Source organism: Amblyomma mixtum, chromosome 8 (assembly GCF_055824585.1).
Source record: "Amblyomma mixtum isolate Tamu chromosome 8, ASM5582458v1, whole genome shotgun sequence".
NCBI classification, from domain to species: Eukaryota; Metazoa; Arthropoda; class Arachnida; order Ixodida; family Ixodidae; genus Amblyomma; species Amblyomma mixtum.
The window spans coordinates 128237361-128246870 of NC_143019.1; the positions used below are offsets into that span (position 1 = coordinate 128237361).

At 49.7% G+C, this 9510-nt stretch overlaps 3 non-coding genes across 3 annotated transcripts; all 3 read right to left on the bottom strand.

Moving 5' to 3' along the window:
* Positions 1-3709: 3709 nt before the first annotated feature.
* TRNAT-CGU (transfer RNA threonine (anticodon CGU)) lies at positions 3710-3781 on the bottom strand. The gene has a single exon. It is a non-coding gene; the product is annotated as a tRNA-Thr (tRNA).
* A 68-nt stretch (positions 3782-3849) lies between these two features.
* Positions 3850-3921, bottom strand: TRNAT-UGU (transfer RNA threonine (anticodon UGU)). Its single transcript has one exon. It is a non-coding gene; the product is annotated as a tRNA-Thr (tRNA).
* A 5248-nt stretch (positions 3922-9169) lies between these two features.
* TRNAT-UGU (transfer RNA threonine (anticodon UGU)) lies at positions 9170-9241 on the bottom strand. The gene has a single exon. It is a non-coding gene; the product is annotated as a tRNA-Thr (tRNA).
* Between the last annotated feature and the right edge of the window lie 269 nt (positions 9242-9510).

The following is a 9510-nucleotide window of genomic DNA, read 5'->3' on the forward strand; positions in this document are numbered from 1 at the left end:
AGTTTTCTACAACCCTCGTAACTTCAAGAATGCTGTTTCTGTTCGTGCAAAAGGCTGCTATGTCGTCCGCGTATGCAAGGAGTTTTACATGCGCGGATTGCAGCGTGAAATCCATGACATAATCACTGTTGAGAATGGTCAGGCACAACGGCTCGAGATACATTGCAAAAAGCAGATGAGAGAGCGGGCACCTTTGCCTCACCGACAAGCGGACTATGAGGCTGTCAGTAAGTTCACCATTATCTATGATACGCGTCGAACAGTTTGCGGATGCCATTTTCACACCATCTACGATTACAATACCAAGGTTTGAACGGTCTAAGATGCAGAAAAGAATGTCGTCGAAACGCGATAGAATGCTTTTGCCAAATCTAGCTCTATCATAGCAACCTGCCTTCCAAGCGCGTCAACACATTCCAGTACTGTTCTTGCAACATGTATATCTGTGGCTATGCTGCGACCTCTGATGCCACAGGTTTGGTGTGGCCCAACTAAGTTGTCGATTACGCTCTGCAGCCCTTCGGTTAGAACCTTCATGTACAACTTGTAATCGACGTTGGTGTGACTGATAGGTCGGTAGGAACCCACCAAGATTCGTTTTTCTATGTCAGCAGAACTGCGAACAACAATGTGTGAAGTAGTGAACGACAACAGGACCTTTTTTCGTTCATGAGCTTCAGTTATGACATTCAATAAAAACTGAGAAGCTTGGTTTTAAAATAATTTATAGAAGGCAGCGTTCAGCCCATCTGGCCCAGGAGATTCCCCAGATGGGAGGTCATTTATTGCCGTCTCAATCTCTTCCAAAGTAATAGGCAGCTCAAGACGCTCTTTAACATCGTCCTCTCGAGTTGGCATCAGTTGTAAAAAATTCTCTTCAAAGACTTCTATGCGCTCGTGCTCATTAATAAGAAGCTCAGAAAAGTGCTCCGTAATAGCGCGCTGAATACCTCTACACTCGTTGACAATGTCCCCCTCGTGTCTTATTTGCCTAATTTCCTTCTGGCGAGCGTAGCGCTTTTCAACTGATAGCGCTCGCTTCGTAGGTGCTTCGCCTGCCCATAATCTGTCGTTCCTTGAGCGTATAACCGCCGCTCTGTACCTGTGGGTATCGATTCTTTCGATCTGACATTTGACTTCTTTTATTTGTTTAATGAAAAAACCTGACTTACTACTTTCCATGCTGTTCGTTAAGTTCTTTTTCTCTTTCCTTCCGTTGGTACTGAATTACGCTACTCCTTTCTATTGCTTTAATCTTCAGTCATTCTTTGAAACTGTCCCATTCGACTGAAACGCTGTCTTCGGGCGCAGCTAGCGCACTGTCCAAGTCTTTTCTAATTTCCTTGAAAAATTCTTCGTCATCTAAAATATTTTTGTTCAACTTCCACAGATGTCAGTTAAAGCGTGATTTTCTTCCTTTTATTATAAAAGTCGCACTCACAAGGCAGTGCTCACTAAACGACACTGGTTTTACGTCGTATCCAGTGCAGAGCGGCACGATATCAACCGATACATACAACCTATCCAATCTTGCATGACTATCGCGCTGAAAATGCGTGTATTCAGGCAGGGTTCCGGCAGAAAACATATCTCCAACGTCTTCCAAGGAATTGTCGTGCACCAAGGCATTCAACAGTTCCGCACTTTTGTCCTTCTCTGGTCTACACTTTACGCGGTCAGTAGCAGCACACACACAGTTGAAGTCTCCCATTAGGATCAAAACCTTGTCACAACTCATGTAAGGCTCAATAGAAGAAAAAAAAACAACTGACGATCACTTTCAACATTGGGGGCCTAAACGCAAATTGCGCTCCAAAGTAAATTTGAAAACGAAAAATCGGCAACCAAGAGACGACCACTTTCACGTGCAAGTACAGACTCTACACTTATACCTAGTGTATTACCAATAAAAAGAAGGCATCCACCTGATGGACCGACAGAATGACATACACACACATCGAAGTTTGCACGGAAAGATGACAGCATGCGGTCGGCCTGTTCTTGAGAGTCTATCTTTGACTCTTGCACAGCTCTTAAGTCTAGGTCATTATCAAGCATCAAGCGATTAAGTTGACATTGCCGCCTTCGTGCTCCCAGCCCTCTAACATTCAAAGTTACGACACGCAATGGGGCTCCTAGTTTAGAAGCCATGCGATTAAGCAAAAAAAAAAACTTCATCTACTCCATATGGCGCCTACCACCTCAGTCGTGTGTGTGGCTCTCCTTGTTCCGCTGCGTTTGCACGCATATGCGGCCTCCCAACGATGCGTCAGGAGGCAATATAATCACATTCCCTGCAAAAGGTTCCATATTCCGCGCACACAAAATCAGCGTTCCAGGTGAGAGCAAACTAAGTCGGACGACGCACAACCAACACTCCCACCATCGAAACACAGGAAAAATACGGTGTCGGTTTCTCCGCCTGCCGTGTCGCAGCCTCAACGTTCGGCCGCGGCTTGAAGGTCGGACGTCGAGTCCCCGTTGTTTTTGATGGTGTCTCGTTGCTGCCAGCTCCGGCCTGCGGCTTGTCGGCGACGCTTTCCTCATGGGACCGTTTCGCAGCGGTTAAGACAGCCGCATCATCGCTGACTTCCATGGTGTCGGCGTTGCGCGACTCCACGCTGCCTGGCGCTGGGAGAGTTTGTGGTGGCGTTTCCACCGTTCTATCACCACCACCTTTCTGGGGCTCCTGCTCTACTCGTGGGGTAGCCGCTGCGGTGGCGGACGTCGTCTTCTTTACTAGAGGCGTCAAAATAAGCCCCTCTTTTCTCGCTGATTGCCCCGTTGTTTTGGCAGCCTCTTCCGCGTCCGCCTCGTCCATCAGGTGATCCGAAGCATCTTCACTGCTTCTAGGACCGGCGATGCTCGCGTAAGAACTTGAGCACTGACTGTCTTCGTAGCCAAAACGTCGACAGGTACCCCACCGCGGGACTTTACACTGCCGACGAATGTGCCCCGTACTTCGGCAACGAAGACACAACGGAGGCCTTCCTGGAACCGCGACGAGCGCCTACTCACCACCGACATTCAGTTGGTGCGGCAAGTCGTCACGTTTTACGCCAGGTTTGAACTTCAGCGTGACGATCCTGGTGATCGAGCCCTTTCGTGACGCGCCGTGCACGCGCCAGCGCTCCCGCGTAACTTCGGACACCTTTCCATGCGGCGCAAGCGCGACCCGCACGTCTTCGTCCGGCACGCTGTGTAGCAGCCAGTCAAGCTTGAGGTGCACATCTTGGTTGACCGGCTCAATCACCAGGCACCGGCGTTTCTTCACAAGCAGCTCACGACGCCTGCAATATTCTTCACTGCGTCCGCATCCTTCAATGTGATCGCCCAAACGTGGCTCATGCGATACGCCCCCAAGGCGATAACGTCTTGGAGCAGTGAATGCTGAGCCAAAGCGTAACGGAAATCTTCCACCCGGTACGGGCGGGCACTAATATCCGCGTGCAAAAAAAGCTATTTCAGAACAAAACGCCCTATTGGGAGACTTGGCAGTACAATCTGATTGTCGTTTTCCTGTTCCACAGCCCTGTTACCGCGGCCAGACATGGCTGCTGAAGCGGCTCCTGCCCGAGCCCTGCATCCCGCGTCCGTTCACTGGCGTGGCCGGAAACAGAATCCCAATGAGCTATAGCGGCCGCTGTTCAGGGCCAAATATTTCTGTGACTCGAAGTTGGCATCTTCGTCTAGGCCTAAAGAAAAGGGGAGCCGCCAGTGAGGTTCGAAGTCACGACCGCTGGTTTACGAGACCAGCGCTCTACCACTGAGCTATAGCGGCCACTGTTCAGAGACAATTAATTCTGTGACACGAAGTTAGCATCTTCGTCTAGGCCAAAAAAAAAGGGGAGCCGTCAGTGAGGTTCGAACTCACGACCGCTGGTTTACAAGACCAGCGCTCTACCACTGAGCTATAGCGGCCACTGGTTAGGGCAGATTAATTCTGTGACAAAAAGTTGGCATCTTCGTCTAGGCCAAAAGAAAAGGGAAGCCGCCAGTGAGGTTCGAACTCACGACCGCTGGTTTACAAGACCAGCGCTCTACCACATGTGCCGGGGCATACACAGCACTTGCAACACATACCAAACTTTGGCTATCAAGAACAAATTGCAAGCAGAGGCACGCGCAAACAATGAATGGCCGCGACCTTGCCTGTTTATCGTCCTCTCCTTCATTCTCTTCGTTGCAATGCTCCAGTACCTTGCGGGTTCCTGATAGTGCTCGAATGGCACACCAAGATACGTCGTAGGTGTGCGTGTCCATGTCGTAGAAGCAAACGTTTCTGGTTTGACGTTCCAGTTACCATGCCATATACCAACACTTTTTTCCCAGTTTATCTCTGAGCCCGTTAGCTTACAGAATGCCTGAGCGAGGTTGACCAATTCCAACACACTCTCGCGATCTTGGCCGAATACGGCTATGCCGTCAGCATACGGCAACAGTTTTACTTCAGTAGAATACATTCTGAAACCTCGTATTGCTCTTTAATGAATTACTCCTAAACAAAATGGTTTGACATATATACCAAACAGGAGAGGAGACAGTGGACATCCTTGTCTTACTGAAGATTGCACTGAAACCCTTTCCGTTAGTGTCGAATTTATTATCAGCTAGGTACAGCAATCGCGATAGGCCATCATTACACCGTCTAAAATTGTGCTGCCTACATTTTTATGCTTCAATATGCAGAAGAGGACCTCGTGTGACACCCTGTCGAAAGCTTTCGCCAAATCGAGTTGCAACATGGCAACTTGGCCGTCCATGTCGTCGCAGCATTCTAACACATTTCTGGCTACGTGAGTGGAGGAGGAGGAGGAGGAAAACTTTTATTCCTATTTACAGTGAGAGGTCGATGGGGCGAGCCGGAAGGGCCCGCCCCTTACAAACACTAGGAGGGATCCCTTTTCCGGGATCCCTGTAGCTTCCGCAGCGGCCCGGGCTCTAGCTACCAATGCCTGTTGGGCATGGAGTTCGGAGCAGCCGCGCAGGGCAGCTTTCCAGTCCTCTCGAGTGGGGTGGAGGTGGGGTGGGTAGGCAGGATTGGAAGGGCATGCCCACGCCATGTGGTAGGTGTCCGAATACTCCTCCTCACAGTGTGGGCACGTGCCCGAGAAGGAAGAATTGAAGTGCTTAAGTACTGCCGGGCACAGTACAGTATTGGTATAGGGGCGGAGAAGCCAGCGCTCCTCCACCCTGGCGAGGCCTTTACAGGGAGGGGGATAGGGAACGTGAAAATTTTGATAAAGAGAGGTGATCTCTTTAAAGGGGATGGCCGGATTGAAATTGAATTCCGGATCAGGCTGCGGATGACGCGACGCCCGGTGAGTAAGCGCGCGGGCGGCAGCGTCGGCTGTCTCGTTCCCCTCAAGACCCGCATGAGCCGGAGCCCACACGATGGTACGATGGGTCGGAAACCCTGTGTATTCGCATGCGTGGAGAATTTTGAAAGCACGGTCTGGAATATACCCTTGCTCAATATTGCGGCAGGCGCCCCTGGAGTCCGTAATAATGACTCGAGACTCTGGATCTGCGGCGGCCAGTGCAATGGCGATCTCGTCCGCAAATGTAATGTTTGGGGCACGGAAAGTAAGGCTCTGAACTGTAGTGTTTTGGTGGATTACGGCCGCCGTGTACCAATCCCCATGGTGTGGGCCGGCTGCATCCACATAGAAGACACCTGGCTCATGGCCATATTGTTGAGAAATAGCCTTCGCCCACGCGAGACGGCGACCATCATGGGTGTCTGCAGTCATGTTCTTCGGAAGGGGTAGCACCTGGAGTGCAAAGCGCCAGGCTTCAGGGATGCGGACCCGTTCTTCTGTATGTGTTGCGTAGGATATGTGTAAGCGGGTCAGAAGGCGGCTCCGTAGTGTTCGTGTAGATTGTTCGCATAGATTGATCGACCTTTGATGCCGCATGTTTGTGGCGGCCCGACCAAGTGCTTGATCACACCTTGCACCCGCTTCGCGAGCACTTTCATAAACACTTTGTAAACAGTGTTCGCAAGGCTGATAGGCCTGTATGAACCTACTCACAGCAGCTTGTCACGATCATCCATCTTGGGAATCAAGACGATATGAGCAGCTCTGAAGGACGGTGGCACTCGCCTTGTTTTATACGCCTCATTGATAACACGATGCAACACATATACTAGTTGATGGGCGAACACCTTGCAAAATATGGCTCCTAAACCGTCTGGTCCCGGGGACTTTCCTGCCGGCAGTTCGCCGATAGCGGCCTCGATTTCGGAAACACTTATCTCTTCCTCAAGACTGTCTCTGACGCCATCTGCTATCTTTGGCATACCAGTCATGAATTCTGTGATGAGAGTGTCGCTGACACGAGTAACGTTGCGAAACAACTCGCGATAATATTCCACGAACGCCTCCTCTATCTTTTGTGCTCACCCGTCACCTCGTTTTTATAGCGGATCAGTTTGATTTCATTTTTGATGTATACCTTTTCTCGTCAGTAAGAGTGCGTTTATTCGGTGCTTCCCCAAGCCATAATCGTTCGCCTCGTGCACGAATCATAGCTGCCTTATATCTTTCATTGCCTATTACCTCAAGTTCACTTTTGGTTATTTTATTTCGTCTGCCACTTTTTCAGGCTCCAAACTCGCAGCGTTTAACAAGTATTCTAGCTGGCGCTGCACACCTTTCTCATTCTTCATCTCCTTTCGACGCTTGATGCTTGCTCTTTCAATCGCTGCCATTTTCACTTCATTTTTAAATTGTTCCTAGGCAGCCGAGTAATTTCGTGGGGCATCATTCACTAGCTGCCCTAGTTTTCCTTCAACTCCTTTAACAAAGGGTTCATCACTGAGCAATTTAGCGTTCAACTTCCACACGTACCAGTTAAATCGTGGCTGCTTTTGCTTATTGCCAATGACGAAATTCACGAGGCTGTGATCAAAAAATGAAACAGGTATAACATTGTAGCTATTGCAGTGGGGGACTGGAGCTAAGGACACGTAAACTCTGTCAAGCCTTGCTTGACTACCTTGCTGGGTGTGAGTGAACTGTGGCCGCCCGCCGCTTGTTATTGTGTGACCTACATCCTCCAAGTTATAGTCATCCACCAAGGACCAAGTAAGTCGGCGCTTCGATCACGTACGTAGGCCACTTTCGATCTATCCTCAGAAAAGCAAACACAATTAAAGTCTCCCAGCAGAATAACATTTCTTTCACAAGGCAGATACTGATTGAGTTGTTCAAAAAAAAATACATCTCTCACTGACATTGTTGGGGGCATAGACACAAACCAGACGCCATTTTTCCCCCTTAAACGAAAAATCCAAGACAATGAGGCGACCAGTTTCAGACACAGTAATCATTTCCTCAATAATCCCCATACTTTTGCGTATCAATACAGCACAGCCGGCAGATCTTCCTATGGCATGGCATACACGGACATTATAACACGTTGTGAAAGGTGAGATCATACGATCAGTCTGCTCTTGTCCTTCCACCTTTGTTTCTTGTACCCCATTAGATCTAGGTCGTTTTCCATGCAAAGGCTGCTAAGCTGGTATTGCCGTCGTCTTGCAGCCAAGCCTCTGACATTAAATGTCGCTATGCATAGGGAAAAATTTAAGTTCGCCTTTTTGAGTCAAGTAAATGAAGCAGAAAGATACGAATGGAGTCATTACAAACATGACTGACACTGTTTCAATAATTCTAAGGTGAAAATTTACAAAATGACACAGCATAATCAAGTCCAGTGAAATCTTCAACCGTACCTCGAATGTGTTGCTCAAAGTTTGCGTTGTTTCTTCCATTTCGAATCAAAAGAAGCCCGGCACCTTCGGCGGCACCCAGTTTGTCTGCTAAATGGCGTTACCACCGAACTTGTATCCGGCGGGATGTTCGCTTTCGGGCGTAGCGTTGCGGGATGTTCGGTTTCGGGCGTAGCGTCGCCCGATGCAACCCGGCGTCTTTGGCGGCGGTTCATTGTTATTCGGCTCCTTTGGTGGTCCATCCTAGTTAGCTAACTCATCATGAGTTCTCTTCACCACCTCACCGCTTGTGCCTTTCTCGCTGGCGTCCATTGCCTCAGCTCCATCCGCAGGAATTGTTCCACCGTGCGACCTTAGAGGGCTTGCGCCCCTAGTCATGTTCGTTGTTCTGCGCCCCGGTTTAGAAGTAGTAGGAGACGCAGAATCATTGCCCTCGGCCTTGTGGTCAACTCCGGACTTCTGTTCTGGAGACTTCGCGTCCTCGCCGCTATTCTCCACTCCTTTCGAAGATTACTCAGCTACGGCTTCCTCCATCAGCAGGTCGTTGACGTCTAATTCCCTCGTAACTTTCTGCGTCACAGGGGCGTACGTCTTCTCGCACTGCTCTTCTCCGAGGCCGTATCGGTGGCACAGCGCGCAGCGTGGCACGCGGTAGTCACGTCGAATGTGGCCGGCATTGCGACAGCGCAAGCATAGCGGCGACCTGCAGGGCACCACAACAAGTCCCAGTTCACCTGCAACACGGATCTGATGTGGCAAGTTGTCCACTGTCACATCCGTCTTCAAATTTAAGGCCATCAAGCGTGTCGAGGATACTTTTTTCGGCACACCTTGAGCACGCCACCGTTCCCTGGAGACGTCCGCCACTCTTCCGTACGGCAAGAGCGCCGCATGTATGTCATCGTCTAGTACATTGTGAAGCATCTAATGAAGCTTGATACGCAAGGCTTGGTTGTTAGGGTCTAGCACAACGCGCCGCCTTTCCTTCACAATCAATTCCTTCAAAGCCAAAAGCTTATGCACACCTTCTCCGTTTTTGAAAGTTACAGCCCATACATGACTCATCTGATACGCCCCCAGGGAGATAACTTCAGACAGCAGGCCTAGGCTAGCCAGTGTGTCACGGAAGTCTTCCAGACGATATGGCCTTTCACGCACATCGTCATGCAAAAAAAGAGTGCTTAAAACAACTCGCCCTGTAGGTAGCTGAGGCAAAAGCACTTGATAATCCCGGTCATCAGAGCCAAAAATCCTGTTACCGCGGCCCTGCTGGGCCCCTGAAGCCGCTCCTACGGAACCCTTGACACACACGTCCGTTCGCCTCGGCGTCCGGAAATGGAATCCACCACTGAGGTATAGCGGCCACTGTTCAGGGCCGATTAATTCTGTGACACAAAGTTGGCATCTTCGTCTAGGCCAAAACAAAAGGGAAGCCGCCAGTGAGGTTCGAACTCACGACCTCTGGTTTACAAGACCAGCGCTCTACCACTGAGCTATAGCGGCTTTTTTTTTCTTTATTGCCTGACTTCGGCAAGAACCACAGTACACAGATACACTTACAGAGCACAATGAGCAATAATTAACAACCCTATCCGCCTGGCGGTGCGTGGCTTCGTCACGTTAAAACTCCTTAAGCGTCACCAAAGGCTCGACTCTTTCGAGCCACTCGGGAGCTTCAGGAGCAAGTTTTTGACCTTCAATACACCTATGCATGCACTCCCGAAATAGTTTTTTTTTTCTTTATTGCCGATTTTGACGTACAAATCAAGAGG